Source organism: Heptranchias perlo, chromosome 7, assembly GCF_035084215.1.
Source record: "Heptranchias perlo isolate sHepPer1 chromosome 7, sHepPer1.hap1, whole genome shotgun sequence".
In the NCBI taxonomy this organism is placed as follows: Eukaryota; Metazoa; Chordata; class Chondrichthyes; order Hexanchiformes; family Hexanchidae; genus Heptranchias; species Heptranchias perlo.
In genome coordinates, this window is record NC_090331.1 from 9898229 (window position 1) to 9920900 (window position 22672).

A 22672-nucleotide genomic window follows, 5' to 3' on the forward strand; every position below is an offset into this window, starting at 1 on the left:
TAAGAAGAGCAGGGTGTCCTCCCCTGGTGTCCTGGGCCAATATTTATCCCTCAACCAACATCACTGAAAAAGCAGATTATCTGGTCATTATCACATTGCTGTTTGTGGGATCTTGCTGTGCGCAAATAGGTTGCCATGTTTCCTATATTACAACAGTGACTACACTTCAAAAGTACTTCATTGGCTGTAAAGCGATTTGGGATGTTGTAAAAGGTGCTATATGAATGCAAGTCTTTATTTCTTTCTGCATTAACCCATTCATTTTAAATGGGTTAATCCTGTCTATTGGAAAAAGCTAGGTGCCTGTGTCTAGGCTCACACATGAAGATTGGACACTTAAACCAAGTATCAGAAGAGTATCTGTGGGCCGATCCATACCATAGAAAGGATTCAGCACCTTTAGGAGAGGAGGGGGGAAAATTGGGGAGGAGGGGGAAAGGACAGCCAGTGCAGGACAAGGGGTTGTTTTGCTTTTGAATTTGTATGTGTGAGTTTTGAACATGCCAGGGTTAAATTTGTTATCGATGAACGATGGACAATTCTCCCATTTTAGATTCCAAGGGGGTAATTTTAATTGGGCGAGGTGTAAAACGGGCAGCCGATTCGCTATCGCCCGTTTTACGCCCAGCGATAAAAGTTAAAATTCCACCCCCCAAGTATCAGGACCGAGCGCTCCCAAATAAATCCAGACAAGGAAGGCCATTTGGCCTATCTTAGCTCACAAATCTAAATACAAAATCTACTGTTCTTCTGAACTCTCTCTTAAATCATTCCAAGGCTTTTTACCCTCACTGCCCTACCCAGTAGACCATTCCATGTGTTGATCACTCCTGACGAAGGAGGAAAGCTCCGAAAGCTTGTGATTTTCAAATAAAGCTGTTGGACTATAACCTGGGGTTGTGCGACTCCTTACATTTGTTCACTTTTGAAGTACAGTCACTTTTGTAATGCAGCAGCCAATTTGCAACACAGGAAGAGCCCACAAACAGCAACTGAGATAAGTGACCACATAATCTGTTTTACTGTTTTTTTAAAATTTCAAAATATACTTTATTTCATAAAATTTAAGGATACACAGAGTTCACTGCAAATACACAATTACAATTCAAATAATACAATGCAGATCGTACACACTCCGATCCCGTCACTACAATTCAAAACACAGTATATATCTTCCAATACATTCTGTACAATACAAAGTGGGATGGCCTTTCCACATAGAGCCTTTTGTTTTACTGATGTTGGTTGAGGGAATACGTGTTGGCCAAGGCAATATCCACTGCTCTCCTTCAAATAGTGCCAGGGGATCAGGTGCTGTTCCTCCCACTTCCAGATTATACCTAATCCATTTTTGCAGGTCTTTGGCTCCCTCATACTTGACTGCCTCCCTCTTTCTCTGCTATTCGACATCATGTGCAAATTTGGCCAATTTGCATTGAGCTCCATGATCCAAGTCCTTGATGTAAATTAGAAACAGTCAAAGTCCCAACATCGATCGCCATCCAGTACCTCCCCCACCCCGAGGTCGCTCCTTTACCCAGTTCCTTCAGCTAATTTCTTAACCGTATCCAGGTTTAGAAGAACGTAAGAACTTAAGAAATAGGAGCAGGAGGAAGCCATACGGCCCCTCAAGCCTGCTCTGCCATTCAATCAGATCATGGCTGATCTTCGACCTCAACTCCACTTTCCTGCCCGATCCCCATATCCCTTGATTCCCCTAGAGTCCAAAAATCTGTCTATCTCAGCCTTGAATATACTCAACGACTCAGCATCCACAGCCCTCTGGGGTAGAGAATTCCAAAGATTCACAATCCTCCGAGTGAAGAAATTCCTCCTCATCTCAGTCTCAAATGGCCGACCCCTTATCCTGCGACTACTCCCTCTAGTTCTGGAATTCCCATCGCTGAAGGTTTATAACACATCCAGCAGCAGAGTAAAGCTCCCTCCACTCTGCCCCAACAATGTGTCTCAATCCCCCAAACCACAGAAGATCGCCACCTATTGCACTGGTGTGGCACATCCATTTCCTGCCTTGTGACCTGACTCAGATCAATTATTGGAAAATTGAGGGTGGTTTTGCATGTTGGGTTTCCACCCAATGAGAACTGGATTGAGATTGGCCCAAACTCACGACAAGTAGGGCCCCCAATCTCATTTCTCATAGGATCTTGACAGCCCCAAAGTAGACAAACGGGACCTTCATCCCATCAGTCCAGACTGGACACTAGCCCAGGTCCTACGAGTGAAACAGCTACGGCTCAGTAGTAGCAACTCTTGTCTTAGAGTTTGAAGGTTATGGGGTCAAGTCTCACTCCAGGACTTAAGTATATAACCTAGTATGACATGTTACTGAGTGGGTGCTGTCTTTTGTATGAGATATGCGATTTGAGAATATAAGATAATATAAGATATGCGATTTGAGAACCTCTCATTCACTCACTCACCTGACGAAGGAGATAATCTCCGAAAGCTTGTGATTTTCAAATAAAACTGTTGGACTATAACCTGGTGTTGTAAGATTCCTTACATTTTGTATGAGATGTTAAACCAAGGCCCCATCTGCCCTTTTGGGTGGATGTGAAAGAACACATGGCACTACTTGAAAAGCAGGGAGTTCTTCTGGTATCTTAGTCAACATTTATTTAACTGGGTATTAATCTGATTGCTGTCTCTCGGGCCCTGCTGTGTGCAAATTGGATGCCACGTTTCCCTATATTATAACAAGAACTTGCATTTATACAGGGCCTTTAACATAGGAAAATGTCTCAAGGCTCCCTTCGCCCCACCACTGGCTACCAAGCCTTCAGCCATCTAGGCCCTAAGCTCTGGAATTTGCTCCCTAAACCTCTCCATCTCTCCTTCTCTTTCCCTCCTATAAGTCACTCCTTAAAACCTACCTCTTTGACCGAGCTTTTGGTCACCTGTCCTAATATCTCTTTCTTTGGCTTGGTGTCAAATTTTTGTCTGATTTACGCTCCTGAGAAGCGCCTTGGGACGTTTCACTACGTTAAAGGCACCAGGGGAGTATAGAAAGTGCAGGGGTGAAATTAAAAAGGAAATTAGGAAAGCAAAGAGAGGGCATGAAAAAATACTGGCAAGTAAAATTAAGGAAAACCCAAAAATGTTTTACAAATATATAAAGAGCAAGAGGATAACTAAGGAAAGAGTAGGGCCTATTGGAGAACAAAAAGGTAACCTATGTGTGGAGGCGGAAGATATGGGTATGGTTCTAAATGACTACACAGAGGTTGATTTTAACCCCAAAGAACAGGTGGGTTGGGGGCGGGTGGGAGTTGAAAATAATTGTTTTTTGGGTCATGACTGCAACCCTGCTTTATTTCCGGGTTTAACTTGGGTGGGTAAAAGTTCAGGCTTCCCACAGGGAATGCAAAGTCCAAATATTTTGCAGTTGCGACCCAAAAAATCAATTATTTTCAACTCCCACCCGCCCCCAACCCACCCGCTCTTGGGGGTTAAAATCATCCCCTTTGTGTCTGTCTTCACAAAACAGATCATCGACACAGATACCACCATCACACGAGATGACACCACCCACCAGGTGCATGGTTCATACTCCTGTGACTCGGCCAACGTTGTCTACCTCATACGTTGCAGGAAAGGATGCCCCAGAGCATGGTACATTGGCGAGACCATGCAGACGCTGCGACAACGGATGAACGGACACCGCGCAACAATCGCCAAACAGGAGGGTTCCCTCCCAGTCGGGGAACACTTCAGCAGTCATGGACATTCATCCACCGACCTTCGGGTAAGCGTACTCCAAGGCGGCCTTCGAGACACACGACAACGCAAAATCGTCGAGCAGAAATTGATAGCCAAGTTCCGCACCCATGAGGACGGCCTCAACCGGGATCTTGGGTTCATGTCACGCTACACGTTACCCCACCAGCGAACAAATGTTATCTGTTTTTAATATAATGGGTCATTTGCTGGCTCTCTCTGCCTTCCGGATGTTTCTGCCTCTCTCTGTGTTTTTTTTCTCTGTTTTTTTTTTCCCTGTTTGTTTTTTTGTTGAATGTGTATTCGGGGGTTCTGCAGGTGACACCTCTCTGTCTGAACACGGTGATTGCCTTGGCAACGGGCAGTTGCAGGGGCAGTCTGTAAACACCATGTATTGTTCAATATGTATAAATGCGTAGGCTTCAAGGAGCTCTTGAAACATTTGCCTGAGGAAGGAGAAAATCTCCGAAAGCTTGTGAATTTAAAATAAAATTGCTGGACTATAACTTGGTGTTGTAAAATTGTTTACAATTGTCAACCCCAGTCCATCACCGGCATCTCCACATCATGACTACCATCGACACCACAAACTGCCGGCTCACAGTGGAAAGGATATCCAAGAAGATCGCGCATTTAGACACAGACATCAAGTTTTTACAGAGCTGCAAGAAAGCAGACAAGATCCCGAAAGGACTCCAGATCACGAACCCACTCAAGTCCACATACAACTCGGATTACGCTGAGAGACTCTGCCGCCGTACCTCTCGCACACTCCGCAACCATCTCATACACCAACTCTACAGCAGACGCCACAACCTCGAAACCAAGATAGAGTCCATACTCTCAACCTGTACTCAAGACACAGCAGACCAGCTACGTTATACCGCCAAACAGACGAGGCAACGGAACTACGCTGCCTACATGAAAACCAAGAGCAGGAAGCTTGAGAAACTCGGCATCACCACCAGCAACGACCAAGCTTCCCCTGGTACCACGGTTGCAACCACAGGGAAGTCTATTGTCAATTTATCCGACCACACCCTTCAACCAGACGAAATCGAAGTTCTCAGCCGAGGGCTCAATTTCTGCCCCACTACCAAAATGGACCCCACTAGTCTCGCGGCGGACACAGAGGAATTCATCAGGAGAATGAGGCTCCGGGAATTCTACCACAAACCCCAAGATTTCAGCAGCGAACCCAATGAGACAATCGACGATCCGGAACAGCAGACAGAGGGATCCGCGGTACAGCAACCGAAGAGGAAAGAGTCAAACTGGACTCCTCCGGAGGGTCGCTGCCCTCAGCTGGACATGTATGCTCAAGCTGTCAGGAAATGCGTCAATGCCAGATTCATCAGCCGCACTCAGAAGACAGTCCAGAATGTCACCCGAGCACAACGCAACGCCATCAACGCTCTCAAGACCAACCGCAACATCGTCATCAAACCAGCGGACAAAGGAGGAGCCATAGTCATACAGAACAGAACAGACTATTGCAAAGAAGCATACCGACAACTGGACAACCAGGAACACTACAGACGGTTACCCGCAGATCCGACCAAAGAACACACCCACCAGCTCAACAAACTGATCAAGACCTTCGATCCAGACCTTCAAAGCATCCTACGCATTCTCATCCCACGTAATCCCCGCGTGGGAGACTTCTACTGCCTCCCAAAGATACACAAAGCCAACACACCCGGACGTCCCATCGTATCAGGCAACGGAACCCTGTGTGAGAACCTCTCTGGATACATCGAGGGCATCCTGAAACCCATCGTACAGGGAACCCCCAGCTTCTGTCGTGACACTACAGACTTCCTACAAAAACTCAGTACCCACGGACCAGTTGAACCAGGAACACTTCTCACCACGATGGACGTCTCGGCACTATACACCAGTATCCCCCACGATGACGGCATCGCTGCGACAGCATCAATACTCAACACCAACAACAGCCAATCTCCGGAAGCCATCCTACAACTCATCCGCTTCATCCTGGATCACAATGTCTTCACCTTCGATAACCAGTTCTTTACCCAAACACACGGAACAGCCATGGGGACCAAATTCGCACCCCAATACGCCAACATTTTCATGCACAAGTTCGAGCAGGACTTCTTCACTGCACAAGACCTCCAACCAACACTATACACCAGATACATCGACGACATTTTCTTTCTATGGACCCACGGCAAGGAATCACTAAAGAGACTACACGATAACATCAACAAGTTCCATCCCACCATCAAGCTCACCATGGACTACTCCTCAGAATCAGTTTCTTTCTTGGACACACGAATCTCCATCAAAGACGGGCACCTCAGCACCTCACTCTACCGCAAGCCCACGGACAACCTCACGATGCTCCACTTTTCCAGCTTCCACCCTAACCACGTCAAAGAGGCCATCCCCTATGGACAGGCCCTGCAAATACACAGGGTCTGCTCAGACGAGGAGGAACGCGATGGACACCTACAGACGCTGAAAGACGCCCTAGTAAGAACGGGATATGACGCTCGACTCATCGATCGACAGTTCCGACGGGCCACAGCAAAAAATCGCATAGACCTCCTCAGGAGACTAACACGGGACGCAACCAACAGAGTACCCTTTGTCGTCCAGTACTTCCCCGGAGCGGAGAAACTACGCCATGTTCTCCGCAGCCTTCAACATGTCATCAATGAGGACAAACACCTCGCTATGGCCATCCCCACACCTCCACTACTCGCCTTTAAACAGCCACCCAACCTCAAACAGACCATCGTTCGCAGCAAACTACCTAGCTTTCAAGAGAACAGCGTCCACGACGCCACACAACCCTGCCACGGTAACCTCTGCAAGACATGCCAGATCATCGACACAGATACCACCATCACACGAGATGACACCACCCACCAGGTGCATGGTTCATACTCCTGTGACTCGGCCAACGTTGTCTACCTCATACGTTGCAGGAAAGGATGCCCCAGAGCATGGTACATTGGCGAGACCATGCAGACGCTGCGACAACGGATGAACGGACACCGCGCAACAATCGCCAAACAGGAGGGTTCCCTCCCAGTCGGGGAACACTTCAGCAGTCATGGACATTCATCCACCGACCTTCGGGTAAGCGTACTCCAAGGCGGCCTTCGAGACACACGACAACGCAAAATCGTCGAGCAGAAATTGATAGCCAAGTTCCGCACCCATGAGGACGGCCTCAGCCGGGATCTTGGGTTCATGTCACGCTACACGTTACCCCACCAGCGAACAAATGTTATCTGTTTTTAATATAATGGGTCATTTGCTGGCTCTCTCTGCCTTCCGGATGTTTCTGCCTCTCTCTGTGTTTTTTTTCTCTGTTTTTTTTTCCCTGTTTGTTTTTTTGTTGAATGTGTATTCGGGGGTTCTGCAGGTGACACCTCTCTGTCTGAACACGGTGATTGCCTTGGCAACGGGCAGTTGCAGGGGCAGTCTGTAAACACCATGTATTGTTCAATATGTATAAATGCGTAGGCTTCAAGGAGCTCTTGAAACATTTGCCTGAGGAAGGAGAAAATCTCCGAAAGCTTGTGAATTTAAAATAAAATTGCTGGACTATAACTTGGTGTTGTAAAATTGTTTACAATTGTCAACCCCAGTCCATCACCGGCATCTCCACATCATTCACAAAAGAGGGGGATAATGCAGGGTTTGTAGTTAAGGAGGAGGAGTGTGAAATATTGGATGGGATAAACATAGTGAGAGAGGAAGTCTTGAATGGTTTAACATCTTTGAAAGTAGATAAATTATCTGGCCCGGATGAAATGTGTCCCAGGCTGCTAAGAAAAGCAAGGGAGGAAATAGCGGAGGCTCTGACCATCATTTTCCAATCCTCCGTGGCTACAGGCGTGGTGCCGGAGGATTGGAGGACTGCTAACGTTGTACCCTTGTTTAAAAAGGGAGAAAGAGATAGACTAAGTAATTATAGGCCAATCAGTCTAACCTCAGTGGTGGGCAAATTATTGGAATCAATTCTGAGGGACAGTATGAATCATCATTTGGAAAGGCACGGGTTAATCAAGGACAGTCAGCATGGATTTGTTAAGGGAAGGTCATGTCTGACTAACTTTGATTGAATTTTTTGAGCAGGTAATGCGTAATGAGGGTAACGTGTTTGATGTAGTGTACGTGGATTTTAGCAAGGCTTTTGACAAGGTCCCATATGGCAGACTGGTCAGAAAAGTAAAAGCCCATGGAATCCAAGGGAAAGTGGCTAGTTGGATCCAAAATTGGCTCAGTGGTAGGAAGCAAAGGGTAATGGTTGATGGGACTGGAAGGCTGTTTCCAGTGGGGTCCCGCAAGGCTCACTACTAGGGTCCATGCTTTTTGTGGTATATATTAATGATTTGGACTTGAATGTGGGGGACATGATTAAGAAGTTTGCAGATGATACAAAAATTGGCCGTGTGGTTGATAGTGAGGAGGAAAGCTGTAGACTGCAGGAAGATATCAATGGACTGGTCAGGTGGGCAGAAAAGTGAAAAATGGAATTCAATCCAGAGAAGTGTAAAGTAATGCATTTGAGGAGAGCAAACAAAGCAAGGGAGTACACAATAAATGGGAGGATACTAAGAGGTGTAGAGGAACAGAGGGACCTTGGAGTACATGTCAACAGATCCCTGAAGATAGCAGGACAGGTGGATAAGGTGGTTAAAAAGGCATATAGGTGCTTTCCTTTATGTGCCGAGGCATAGAATAAAAGAGCAGGGTGGTTATGCTAGAACTATATAAAACATTGGTTAGGCCACAGCTTGAGTACTGTGTACAGTTCTGGTCACTCCATAACAGGAAAAATGTGATTGCACTAGAGAGGGTACAGAGGAGAGTTACGAGGGTGTTGCCAGGGCTGGAGAATTTTAGCTATTAGAAAAGATTGGATAGGCTGGGGTTGTTTTCTTTGGAACAAAGGAGACTGAGGGGAGATTTAATTGAGGTATATAAAATTATGATGGGGCCTAGATAGAGTGGATAGGGAGGACACATTTCCTTTAGCAGAGGTGTCAGTGACCAGGGGGCATAGATTTAAAGTGATTGGTAGCAGGATTAGAGGGGAGCTGAGGAGAAATGTTTTCACCCAGAGGGTGGTGGGGGTCTGGAACTCACTGCCTGAAAGGGTGGTAGAGGCAGAAACCCTCAACTCATTTAAAAAGTACTTGGATGTGCACTTGAAGTGCCGTAACCTACAGGGCTACGGACCAAGTGCTGGAAGGCGGGATTAAGCTGGATAGCTCTTTTTCGGCCGGCACGGACATCATGGGCCGAACGGCCTCCTTCTGTGCCGTAACTTTCAATGATTCTATGATATAAATGTAAGTTGTTGTTACCACTAATTGCATGAGAGTCGAGACCTTATTGAGCCTTTCGCACTGTCCGTGAGCTTCCGGCTCGTACTGTCGGGCACGTTGCACTAGGGGGATGGAGTGGAGTAGGTCTCAGGCCTCTGCACCTGTTAGCGCAAGATTCTAGCACCTCATGACCTTGGACCCCTCCCCCACCCCACCGTGGTCGTGTGACACCACAGCAACCCATCCATGCCAGCCTTCTGCACAGCGTCTCGCAAAACCCTGGGACGGAAGCAGCTGCCACCTTGACAAAGGCCAGCTGCAAAGGCAGTACTAGAGCAGGGAAGGAGAGGGGGGAGGGGGGGCTTTCGGGCATTGGGAAATATGAGAAATGTAATCCAGAGCTCTGTTTGTATGCTTTAACTCACCAATTCAGGCAACACTAATCCACCCTACGCTTGCAGCCATTTCATATCTCATAGATAAACTGTCACCTGCTCAGTAAATATTCTGTAGCTGCAGGACCGCACAGACATCTGTAAAACGACACCTCCACCTCAGGCTCCTTTACAGTGACAACACCGTCCCAGTGTTTGGAACTCACCTATACAGAGGAGACAAGTTATTCAAACCAGCGTATGCTAATTGCAGATCTTAAAATTACGAGAAATAATTTGTAATGAAATTCCTGATTTAGGTCGCAGACCAAACACGTTTAATGTGCTCACCTTAAATACATCTGTGTGCTTTCTGTAACAACAAACAACATCAGCTTGTATTTATACAGCGCCTGTTGCTTTGTAAAACGCCACAAGGTGCTTCACAGGAGCGATTATCAAACAGAATTTGACACCGAGCCACATAAGGAGATATTAGGACAGGTGATCAAAAGTTTGGTCAAAGAGATAGGTTTTAAAGAGCATCTTACAGGAGGAGAGAGAGATAGAGAGTCGGAGAGGATTGGGCAGGGAATTCCAGAACTGGGGACCTAGACGGCTGAAGGCACGGCCGCCAATACCGAGGCAAAGGAAATGGGGAATGCACCAGAGGCCAGAGTTGGAGGAGCGCAGAGACCTCGGAGGTTTGTAGGGCTGGAGGAGGTTACAGAGATAGGGAGGGGCGAGGCCATGGAGGGATTTGAACATGAGGATGAGAATTTTAAATTCAAGGCGTTGCCGGACCAGGAACGAACGCTAGTCGGCGAGCGCAGGGGTGATGGGTGAACGGGACTCGGTGCGAGTTAGGATACGGGCAGCAGAGTTCTGGATGAGCTCAAGTTTATGGAGGGTGGGAGATGGGAGGCCGGCCAGGAGAACCTTGGAATAGGCAACTCTAGAGGTAACAAAAATATGGATGTGTTTTACCACAAGCTATTTTATTAAGAAAAAGAGGCACACATTTAAGGACACCTTCAGGAGAGGAAGGGAGAAATCTGTGGGGAATGAAAATATCTCCCAGCCACACAAACGCTAAAAAAGCACCACGCTGACTGCAGCAATTCAAGGAGAAGGCCTATCACCACCTTCTCAGGGCAGTTACCGAACCCCACCACATTCCTGCAGTTGTCACTAGGTAGCAATTGCAACCCCCCTCCTTCAGCCCAAAAACGCTGAAATCAATTTCCGTACCCCTAGCTGAGACTAGTAAGCTCAAGGCAGCAAATCTGGGGCTTTCATTGGCCTGTAACGGCCCAGTGCCATCCTGAGCAACGAGCCGTAAGCACCAGACAACCCTTTTATGGCAGTAGCTAGCCACTGCCCAGTGCATTCACCTTCCACTGGGCACCCACGCCACAGAGAGGGCAATGGTTTTCCACCCGCATGGACACACTGGGGTAGGAATGGTGAGGCTGCATTAAAAAAAAGAACGAACTTGCGTTTATATGGCGCCTTTCATGACCTCAGGACCTCCCGAAGAGCTTTGCAGCAGTCACTAACATTACAACAGCAAAATAAAGTCCTTTTGATGTATAGTCACGGTCCTAATGTAGTAAACTGCTGGTGGAGTTTGGGCTACAACATTTGCCCACGGAGCAGAGCCTCACATTTTCTGCCCTCTTATGTTAATTAGGAGTAATTGCCACCACACCCACTCAGGTATACGTTATTTACTGCTTCTGGTAATTTCTTTGACACCTGTTTTGACTGGAATCTACAAGTAGATTACTCTTTGTCCTTTGAAGACTCCATAAATTGGTTATCGTTAGTTCAATAGCTGGTGTGACGCCCTCAGTTTTGACAGCCCCCAGGAGAGACTTTCTGTTGCAATTTAACATGCAGTGACTACAGCCAGTGTTGCGTATTTGGTCTCTCGCCACTCCCTCCACCTCCACCCCCCCACCATCACCTCTTCCCACACACGCACACGCCTGGAATTTCCGCAAGGCTTCCCCCACCCCCCCCCCCCCGGGTTTCCACCACTCTTCTGCTGAAGTTATGGCGGGAGATTGGGGTATTCCCACAGAAATTCTACCTCACAGTCAGCCACAGGTATTAGCCTTGGCTCAGTGGGTAGTACTGTTGCCTCTGAAGTCACGAAGGTTATGGGCTCAAGACCCACTCCAGAGACTTGGGCACAAAATCTTAGGCTGACGCTCCCAATGTAGTGCTGAGGGAGTGCTGCACTGTCTTTCAATATGAGATGTCAAACTGAGGTCCTGTCTGCCCTCTCAGGTGGGATATAGAAAATCCCATGTCACTATTGTAAACAGGAGCTGGGGAATTCTCCCTGGTGTCTTGGCCGATATTTATCCCTCAACCCAACATCACTAGAACAGATTATCTGGTCATTATCACTGTGTGCAAATTGGCTGCTACGTTTCCCTACATTACAACATTGACCACACTTCAAAAAATAAGGAATCTTACAACACCAGGTTATAGTCCAACAGTTTTATTTGAAAATCACAAGCTTTCGGAGGCTTTCTCCTTCGTCTGACGAAGGAGAAAGCATCCGAAAGCTTGTGATTTTCAAATAAAACTGTTGGACTATAACCTGGTGTTGTAAGATTCCTTACATTTGTCCACCCCAGTCCATCACCGGCATCTCCACATCACACTTCAAAAAAGCACTTCATTGGCTGTAAAGCACTTGGGACATCCTGAGGTCGTGAAAGGTGCTATATCAGTGCAAGTTCGTTCCTTTAAAAACCGCTCATAATTAACTGGCCTATCAAGGGTTAACCTGTCTTTTTAAAAGTGTACAGAGCCCCCACTGACAGAGCCGTTTAAACAGGTGAAGGAGAGAGGACATCTATTACAGTTGAGGCTGTGGAAGATAAACAGAAGCTGGGCTTTGGCTCCTAGCATTTAATTTCCAGTTGAAAGGAGACACGGAGAGAGATAATGGAGAGCGCAGTGATAAACAGAGACAGGTGGAGGCAAGTAAGGTAAACAGAGGAGATGAAAGTCTGCATTTCTTTTACTGCAGCACCTACAATAATGGCCTTAATTAAAACATCAGTGCAAAACGCCAGCAAGATCCCTACCCCATGAGATTAAAACATTTTTTTTTATTCAAAAGAGCATTTGAATGTCACACATTTACAGTGTTCAGCTGTGATACAAACCCTTCATGGATGCTTGTTTTGGGATATTTGGGATGAATGTTTGATCTTGTTTTACTTAATTTGAGGAGGTGGACAATTTATAGAATCATACTGGAGGCCATTCAGCCCATCGTGCCTGTGCTAGCTCTTTGAAACAAAAAGACTTACATTTCTATAGCGCCTTTCATGAGCTCACAACACCTCAAAGTGCTTTACAGCCAATTAAGTACTTCTGAAGTGTGGTCACCATTGTAATGTAGGAAAGCCAATTTGTGCACAGCAAGGTCCCACAAACAGCAATGAGCTAAATGATCAGATAATCTGTTTTTAGTGATATTGGTTGAGGGATAAATATTGGCCAGGACTCCAGGGAGAACTCTCCTGCTCTTCTTTGAAATAACGCTGTTCAGATATTTTACATCCACCTGAGAGGGCAGACAAGGCTTCAGTTCAACATTTCATCCAAAAGTCAGCACCTCCGACAAGTGCGGTTCTCCCTCGGTACTGGCACTGGGAGTGTCAGCCTAGATTATGTGCTCAAGTCTCTGGAGTGGGACCTGAACCTACAACCTTCTGACTCAGAGGCGAGAGTGCCACCACTGAGCCACAGCTAACACCTGAGCTATCCAATTAGACCCAATCCCCCTGCTCTTTTCCCCATAGCTTGCAAATTTTTCCTTTTCAACTATTTATCCAATTCCCTTTTGAAAGTTGCTATTAAATCTGCTTCCACCACCCTTTCAGGCAGTGCATTTCAGATCATAACAACTCGCTGTGCAAAAAAATTCTCCTCATCTCCCCTCTGGTTCGTTCGCCAATTATCTTAAATCCATTTCCTCTGCTTATCAACCCTCCTGCCAGTGGAAACAGTTTCTCCCTCTTTACTCTAAGAAAACCTCTTCTAATTTTGAACACCTCGATTAAATCCCAGCTTCTCCAGTCTCACCACATAACCTTTTTTATTCGTTCATGGGATGTGGGCGTCGCTGGCGAAGCCGGCATTTATTGCCCATCCCTAATTGCCCTTGAGAAGGTGGTGGTGAGCCGCCTTTTTGAACCGCTGCAGTCCGAGTGGTGAAGGTTCTCCCACAGTGCTGTTAGGAAGGGAGTTCCAGGATTTTGACCCAGCGACGATGAAGGAACGGCGATATATTTCCAAGTCTGGATGGTGTGTGACTTGGAGGAGAACATGCAGGTGGTGTTGTTCCCATGTGCCTGCTACCCTTGTCCTTCTAGGCGGTAGAGGTCGCGGGTTTGGGAGGTGCTGTCGAAGAAGCCTTGGCGAGTTGCTGCAGTGCATCCTGATGTTACACACTGCAGCCACAGTGCGCCGGTGGTGAAGGGAGTGAATGTTTAGGGTGGTGGATGGGGTGCCAATCAAGCGGACTGCTTTGTCCTGGATGGTGTCAAGCTTCTTGAGTGTTGTTGGAGCTGCACTCATCCAGGCAAGTGGAGAGTATTCCATCACACTCCTGACTTGTGCCTTGTAGATGACTGAAGTCCCTCATCCCTGGTCTCATTCTAGTAAATCTCCTCTGCACCCTCTCCAAGGCCTTGATATCCCTCCTAAAGTGCAGTGCCTAGAATTGGACACAATACTCCTGCTGAGGTCTAACCAGCGATTTGTAAAGGTTTAGCATGACTTCCTTGCTTGGAGAAGCTGGGATTGTTCTCCTTAAAGCAGAGAAGGTTAAGGGGAGAAATGGAGGTATTCAAAATTATGAAGGGTTTTGATTGAGCAAGTAGGGAGAAATTGTTTCCTTTGGCAAGTGGGTCAGTAACCAGAAGTCATAGATTTAAAATAAGTGGCAAAAAGACTAGAGGGGAAATGTGGAGAAATGTTTTTCATACAGAGAGTTGTTAAGAACTGGAACACACTACCTGAAAGCAGATTCCATAGGAACGTTCAAAAGACAATTGGACATGTACTTGAAGAGGACTAATTTGCAGGGTTATGATGAAAAAGCAGCAGGGTTGGGACTAAATTGGACAGCTCTTTGAAAGAGCCAGCACAGGCGCAATGGGCCGAATGGCCTCCTTCTGTGCTGTAAGCTTCTATGATTCTATAATATGGTCACATGAAAGCGAAATGATGCTGTGTTTGACCTCACCACCTCAGCAAACACATGAAGGTGGAACCACGGAATGTCACAGCACAGGAGTTGGGCCACTCAGCCCATCAAATCCGTGCCGGCAAATTTTATCCACTCGAGCCACCTAGGCCGGGAATTTCCTCGGAAGTGCGCGGAAGTGTGACAGAAACCAGGTCAGCAAGCGGTTAAACTGGGTTTCCAGGCGAAGTCACGACGGGAGAACGGGAGCAACTCTGAGGAGATTCCTGGCGAAGAGATTTACTCGAATGTTAACAGGGATGAGAGACTTGAGTTATGTGGAGAGACTGTATTAGCTGGGATTGTTCTCCTGGCTCTGTACTTGCTTAAAAACTGTTTAATCTTCAACTTCTTCCAGTTCTGACGAAAGGTCATTGACCTGAAACGTTAACTCTGTTTCTTTCTCCACAGATACTACCTGACTTGCTGAGTATTTCCAGCATTTTCTGTTTTTATTTCAGGTTAAGGGGAGATTTGATCGAGGTGTTCAAAATCATGAACGGTTTTGACAGAGTAAATAACTGTTTCCAGTGGCAGAAGAGTCGGTAACCAGAGGACACAGATTTAAGGTGATCGGCGAAAGAGCCAGAGGCGACACGAGGAAACATTTTTTTATGCAGCGAGTTATTATGATCTGGAATGCGCTGCCTGAAAGGGCGGTGGAAGCAGATTCAATAGTAACTTTCAAAAGGGAATTGGATAAATACTTGAAGGGAAAAAATTTACAGGGCTATGGGGAAAGAGCAGGGGAATGGGACTAATTGGATAGCTCTTTCGAAGAGCCAGCACAGGCACGATGGGCCGAATGGTCTCCTCCTGTGCTGTACCTACAATGATACTATGATAGTCCGATCCCATTCATCTGTTTTGACCCGCATTCCCTTCAATATTTCTCTTTTCTCAGGCAACTAATTCCCTTTTGAAAGGACTTACGATGGACTCTGGCTTCGACAATGGTTTGCCACAGAGAATTCCAAATTCTAACCACCCTCGTGCAAGGATATTTTTTCCTACCCTCCTCCTTTCACCTTAATTTTTTTTTGTGATCCTCTTATAATCGTGCGGCCCCATTACTGCCTCGCCAACCAGTGAAAATAACCCGTCACTGTTCATCATATCATGAAACCTTCATGATCCTGAAGACCTCTATCAGGTCACCACTCAACCCTCTCAGCTCCAGTGAAAAAAGCCCAATCTTGAAATATCTCTCCTAGCAACTGTGACCCCCTTATTCCTGCTAATGTGGCCGTGAATCTATGCTGCACCTTTCCCATTGCTATAAAGCACTTTCTATAATGAGATAACCAAAACCTGTACACAATATTCCAACTTCAGTCTTGTGCAAGTTCATTATTACCTCTCTGCTTTAGTATGTTTTTGCCTCTGGATACAAAACCGAGGATTCCCTCTACCTTTCTGCATGTGCGGCCACTTTCGATGATCTGCATATGTCAGCTGTTTCTTGTTGTGAGCACTCTCGCCTCTGAGTCAGAACATTGTGGGTTCAGGTCCCATTCCAGCGACTTTTGAGCATTAAATTTTGGCTGACACTTCAGTGCAGTACTGAGGGAGTGCTGCACTGTCGGAGGCGCCGTCTTTCAAATGAGACGTTGAATCGAGGCCCCGTCTGCCCTCTCAGGTGGAAGTAAAAGATCCCACGGCCACTATTTCAAAGAAAAGCAGGTGAGTTCTCCCCAGTGTCCTGACCAATATTTAGCCCTCAACCAACATCACTAACAGATGGTTCGCTCATTGCTGTTTGTGGGACCTTGCTGTGCGCAAATTGGTTGCCATGTTTCCTACATTACAACGTGGCTACACTTCAAAAGTACTTCATTGGCTGTAAGGCGCTTTGGGACGTCCTGAGGATATGAAAGACACCAGTTCTTTCTTTTAACCATTTAACAAGTGATTTCTTTCCCTGCTCTTACCCCACATTTCTCCACATTTATAAACGTCAGTCTCGTTTAAATGTACAAACTGTCATTCTTCTACTTCAAGGAGTGACAGATGTATTTTTTGGGTGCAGGAATCTTCCACCCCCTCCCCGATTCCGATTTTCACCAGTTCTGAATCAGCTGGTGAATGCCGGACGCTCGATGCCTTCTGAAATGGTCGTTCTTCACATGCGAGCCGAGACAGTGAGGGGGAAGAAATTTCCTGGCCGTTCCGGAGAGTTCCCGCCGTCACTCCGGCCAGCTCCCCGTCTTGCCCGGGAGTTTCCTGTGACCTTGTTTTGGGGACGGAGCCTCCACCCGCCCCAAAAAAGGAGGCTACCGACATGGAGGGTCCGGAGTCGGTGGGGATGGGAGTGGGGGGTAGGATGTGGGAACTCTCTACGCTGGGAGTTCCCTTGACCTCGGTCTCACGGGAAGCTGGTGTAAGTTTGGTGAAAGAAGTGGGCCGGCCTCCTATAGGGCGGAGGTCGGCGCAATTAGTGTGGGGGGGGGGAGGGGGTGCGGGGGTTGGGGAGGTGGGGATGGGAGTTTGGCTCAAGCCGGGATTCTGGCCCTGTGGGGCAAGTGGGTACCCAGGATGTGCCTCTAGTCTCCCGGGCTCTCATCAATCCTGTGCAAATGACTTCACCTCCCACTGAACCCCCCCACCCCATATGCCGGTGGGGTCAATAGCAGAGGACACTGATGGGTGCGAACTTTCTGTAACTGCCTGGACCGTGCCGCCAATGAATTTCAACACCCACCCCCCGCCCCCGAGTGCCGACTGAGCTGTTTGACCAGGAGTGCATCACAGCTGCGCCTGATCCTGTCGTCACCCCATGTATGTACATGCAGGCACATCACAGCACAAGATACTGGACAGTGATTGGAACATAGTAACAGGAGGAGGCCATTCAGCCCCTCGAGCCATTCTATTAGATCATGGTTGATCTGCATCTTAACTCCATTTAACTGCCATTGCTCCATATCCCTTGATAACCTTACCCATCAAAAATCTATCGATCTCAGTCTTGAAATTTTCAATTGATCTCCAGCATCCACAGCCTTTTGGGGGAACGAGTTCCAGATTTCCACTACCCTTTGTGTGAAAAAGTGCTTCCTGATTTCACTCCTGAACGGCCGAGCTCTAATTTTAAGATTCTGCCCCTTTGTTCTGGACTCTCTCCCCCCCCCACCGGAGGAAATAAATTCTCTCTAACTACCCTATCGAATCCCATTATCATTTTAAACACCTCGATCAGATCACCCCTCGACCTTCTAAACTCAAGGGACTACAAGCCAAGTTAATGCAACCCCGTCCTCGTAATTTAACCCTTTTAGCGCCAGAGCCTTCTACCTCTCTCCAGTCCATTTGTCGTGCCCCGACTGCTGTCCAGCAAAGCAGTGCTCAAACCTGGGATCTTCCAGGTCTGCGTGTGGAGCAGACCAGATAGTGCATTCACACGCTGAGCTACCAGGGACCTCTGTTTGTCTTAATCCACTGGCTTCCCGAGGGCAATTGATATACTTTTTCTGTTCATTAGTGTTAACGTGTTTGACATTAACTGATTTCTGCTGGACTGCGAAGTTGCCGCTGGTCTATCAGTAACCCGGGAGGGAGGTGCGTCAGAGAGGAAGTGGATCACATAACATTATGTAAATGCTCCTGACTGTGAAAATAAAAAGATTTGGAAAAGAAAATTATTTCCAGAACATAAGGAGCCATTTCGACACCAGTGGAGTCTGTTATTTTGCAATAATTAACTTTTTCCAATTTTCTAGTAAAATGGCCAAAAGAGTAATTGGCCCAAAAGGGGTGATCTAATTGAGGTGTTACATAGTATTTACAGCACAGAAATTGGCCATTCGGCCCAACTGGTCTATGCTGTCTATGCTCCACACGAGCCTCCTCCCACCCCTCTTCATCTCATCCTACCAACATATCCTTCTATTCATTTCTCCCTCATGTACTGATCTAGCTTCCTCAGAAATGTATCTACGCCATTCACCTCAACTACTCCATGTGATAGCGAGTTCCACATTCTAACCAGGTGTTTAAGATGATTAAAGGATTTGATAGGGTAGATAGAGAGAAACTATTTCCTCAGGTGGGGGAGAGTACAGAACAAGGGGCATAACCTAAAAATTAGAGCTGTGCTGTTCAGGGGTTATATCAGGAAGCACCCCACCCCCCCAACTTGGACTATCTGACTGCGGACAGACCTTGGGTCACTTACACACCAAGAATAGTAGTTGCCCACTAAAGCCCATAGGGAAGAATGCGTGGTTTACATATTATATATAAGGGTGCAGGCAGAGAGGGACTGGGTAACCGCCAGGCAGACAAGGAGGACCAGGCAGGTAGTGGAGGAGTCCCCTGAATGAATCTCGCTCTCTCTAGCCAGTGGTGAGGGAGAGGTTTCCTCTGGGGAGTGCAGCCAGTGCCAAGTCCATGGCACCACGGGTGGCTCAACTGTACAGGGGGGCAGGTAGAAGGTCAGGAAAGCAATAGTGATGGGGATTTAATAGTTAGGGGAGCAGACAGGGGTTTCTGCTGCCGCAGACGTGACTCCAGGATCATATGTTGCCTCCCTGGTGCTAGGTTCAAGGATGTCACTGAGCGGCTGCAAAACATTCTGAAGGGGGAGGGTGAACAGCCAGAGGTCATGTTCCATATCGGTAACAACGACATAGGTAGAAAGAGGGATGAGGTCCTGCAGGCAGATTTTAGGGAGCGAGGAAAAAGATTAAAGAACAGGACCTCAAGGGTAGTAATCTCAGGATTACTCCCGGTGCCACGCGCTAGTGAGTATAGAAATAGGAGGATAGGGCAAATGAACGTGTGGGTGGAGGGATAGTGAAGGAGGGAGGGCTTTAGATTCCTGGGGCATTGGGACCAGTTCTGGGGAAGGTGGGACCTGTACAGGCCGGACAGGTTGCACCTCAACAGAGCTGGGACCAATGAACTCGCGGGGAGGTTCACTAGTGCTGTGGTCAGGGGGAGGGAGGTTTATACTAATTTGGCAGAGGGATGGGTACCAGGATGCAGCATTAGAAAGGAGAAACAAGGTGCACAAAGGATTGGGAGAGACAGATAGCAGTAGGGTAAGAAATAGTACAACATTAATTGAGGTCTGACTAAGGGAGAATACAAGAAAGTCTAAGATAGTGCATGTGTGTAGACGCACGAAGTGTGGTAAATAAGGTTGGTGAGCTGCAGGCACAAATGGGAATACGATATCGTGGCGATAACGGAGACCTGGCTCAAAAAAAAGGCAGGATTGGGAACTAAATATCCCTAGGTACAAGGTGTTTAGAAAAGATAGGGAAGGAAAGAAAGGAGGTGGGGTGGCAATATTGATTAAGGAGAATATTGCAGTGCTGGAGAGAGAGGATGTCCTGGAGGGGTCAAGAACAGAATCTATTTGGTTAGAGTTAAGAAGCAATATAGGTGTCATTACACTACTGGGTGTATTCTATAGGCCACCAACTGGCGGGAAGGATATAGAGGAGCAAATTTGCACGGAAATTACAGAGAAGAAGCATAGAGTAGTGATAATGGGGGACTCAACCATCCTAATATAGACTGGGATAGTAATAGTGTAAAGGGCAAAGAGGGGGAAGAATTCCTGAAGTGTGTTTAGGAGAACTTTCTTGATCAGTATGTTTCCAGCCCAATGAGGAAGGATGAGGTGGAGATGCCGGTGATGGACTGGGGTGGACAATTGTAAGGAGTCGTACAACACCAGGTTATAGTCCAACAGCTTTATTTGAAATCACAAGCTTTCGGAGCTTTGCTCCTCTTTTGCCCCTTCACTCACCTGACGAAGGAGCAAAGCTCCGAAAGCTTGTGATTTCAAATAAAGCTGTTGGACTATAACCTGGTGTTGCAAGACTCCCTACAATGAGGAAGGAGGCATTGCTGGATCTGGTTCTGGGGAATGAGGTGGGTCAAGTGGAGCAAGTGTCAGTGGGGGAACATTTAGGGAACAGTGATCATTGTGTCATAAGGTTTAGATTAGTTATGAAAAAGGACAAGGAGCAATCTAGAGTAAAAACACGTAATTGGAGGAGGGCCAATTTCAGTGGGTTGAGAATGGATCTGGCCCGGGTAAATTGGAATCAAAGATTGACAGGCAAAACTGTAATTGCACAGTGGGTGGCCTTTAAAGGAGAGATGGTTCAGGTACAGTCTAGGTACATTCCCACGAGGGGGAAAGGTAGGACAACCAAAGCCAGAGCTCCCTGGATGACGAAAGAGATAGAGAGTAAGATGAAGCAGAAAAAGGGGGCGTATGACAGATGTCAGGTTGTTAATACAAGCAAGAGCCAGGCTGAGTATAGAAAGTTGAGAGGGGAAGTTAAAAAGGAAATCAGAGAGGGAAAGAGTGAGTCTGGGAATAGACTGGCAGCCAACATAAAGGGGAATCCAAAAGCCTTCCATAGGCATATAAATAGTAAAAAGGTAGTAAGAGATGGGGTGGGGCCGATTAGGGACCAAAAAGGAGATATACGCATGGAGGCAGAGGGCATGGCTGAGGTACTAAATGAGTGCTTTGCATCTGACTTTACCAAGGAAGAAGATACGGCCAAAGCCACAGTAAATGAGGAGGTAGTTGAGATACTGTATGGGATAAAAATTGATAAAGAGGAGGTACTAGAAAGGCTGGCTGTACTTAAAATAGGAAAGTCACCAGGTCTGGATGGGATGCATCCTAGGTTACTGAGGGAAGTAAGGGTGGAAATTGCGGAGTACTGGCCATAATCTTCCAATCCTCCTTAGACACAGGGTAGTGCTGGAGGACTGGGGAATTGCAAATGTTACACCCTTGTTCAAAAAAGGATGTAAAGATAAACCCGGCAACTACAGGCCAGTCAGTTTAACCTCAGTGGTAGGGAAACTTTTAGAAACAATAATCCGGGACAAAATTAATAGTCACTTGGACAAGTGTGGATTAATAATGGAAAGCCAGCACGGATTTGTTAAAGGCAGATTGTGTTTGACTAACTTGATTGAGTTTTTTGATGAGGTAACAGAGAGGGTGATGAGGGCAATGTGGTTGATGTGGTGTATATGGACTTTCAAAAGGCCTTTGATAAAGTGCCACATAATAGGCTTGTCAATAAAATTGAAACCCACGGAATAAAAGGGGCAGCGGCAACATGGATATGAAATTGGCTAAGGAAACAAGGTAGTGGTGAACGGCTGTTTTTCGGACTGGAGGGAGGTATACAGTGCTGTTCCCCAGGGGTCGGTACTGGGACCACTGCTTTTCTTAATCTATATAAATGACTTGGACTTGGGTGTTCAGGGCACATTTTCAAAATTTGCAGATGACACAAAACTGTGTAAATGTAGTAAATAGTGAGGAGGATAGTGTTAGACTTCAAGAGGACATAGACAGGCTGGTGGAATGGGTGGTCTCGTGGCAGATGAAATTTAACGTTGAAAAGTGTGAAGTGATACATTTTGGTAGGAAGAACGAGGAGAGGCAGTATAAACTAAAGGGTACAACTCTAAAGGGGGTGCAGGAACGGAGAGACCTGGGGGTATATGTGCACAGATCATTGAAGGTGGCAGAACAGGTTGAGAAAGCGGTCAAGAAAGCATATGGGATCCTATGCTTTGTAAATAGAGGCATAGAGTACAAAAGCAAGGAAGTTATGTTGAACCTTTATAAAACACTGGTTCAGCCACAGCTGGAGTCTTGTGTCCAATTGTGGGCACCGCACTTTATGAAGGATGTGAAGGCCTTAGAGAGGGTGCAGAAATGCTGCAAGAGCTGGGATTGTTCTCCTTAGAGCAGAGAAGGTTGAGAGGAGATTTGATAGAGGTGTTCAAAATCATGAAGGGTCTAGACAGAGTAGATAGAGAAAAACTGTTCCCACTGGCGGAAGGGTCGTGAACCAGAGGACACAGGTTTAAGGTGATTGGCAAAAGAACCAAAAGCGACATGAGGAAAAACTTTTTTAAGCAGCGAGTGGTTAGGATCTGGAATGCACGGCCTGAAAGGGTGGTGGAAGCAG

General features: G+C 46.8%; 1 protein-coding gene across 1 annotated transcript in view; it reads right to left on the reverse strand.

The window, feature by feature from the left end:
* The window catches only part of cryba2a (crystallin, beta A2a), a 41014-nt gene extending 31167 nt beyond the window's left edge, over positions 1 to 9847 (reverse strand). The window contains exon 1 of the mRNA XM_067986757.1: positions 9779 to 9847. The gene's annotated coding sequence lies outside the window, so the exon portion shown is untranslated. The remainder of the gene's footprint in view (positions 1 to 9778) is intronic.
* Between the last annotated feature and the right edge of the window lie 12825 nt (positions 9848 to 22672).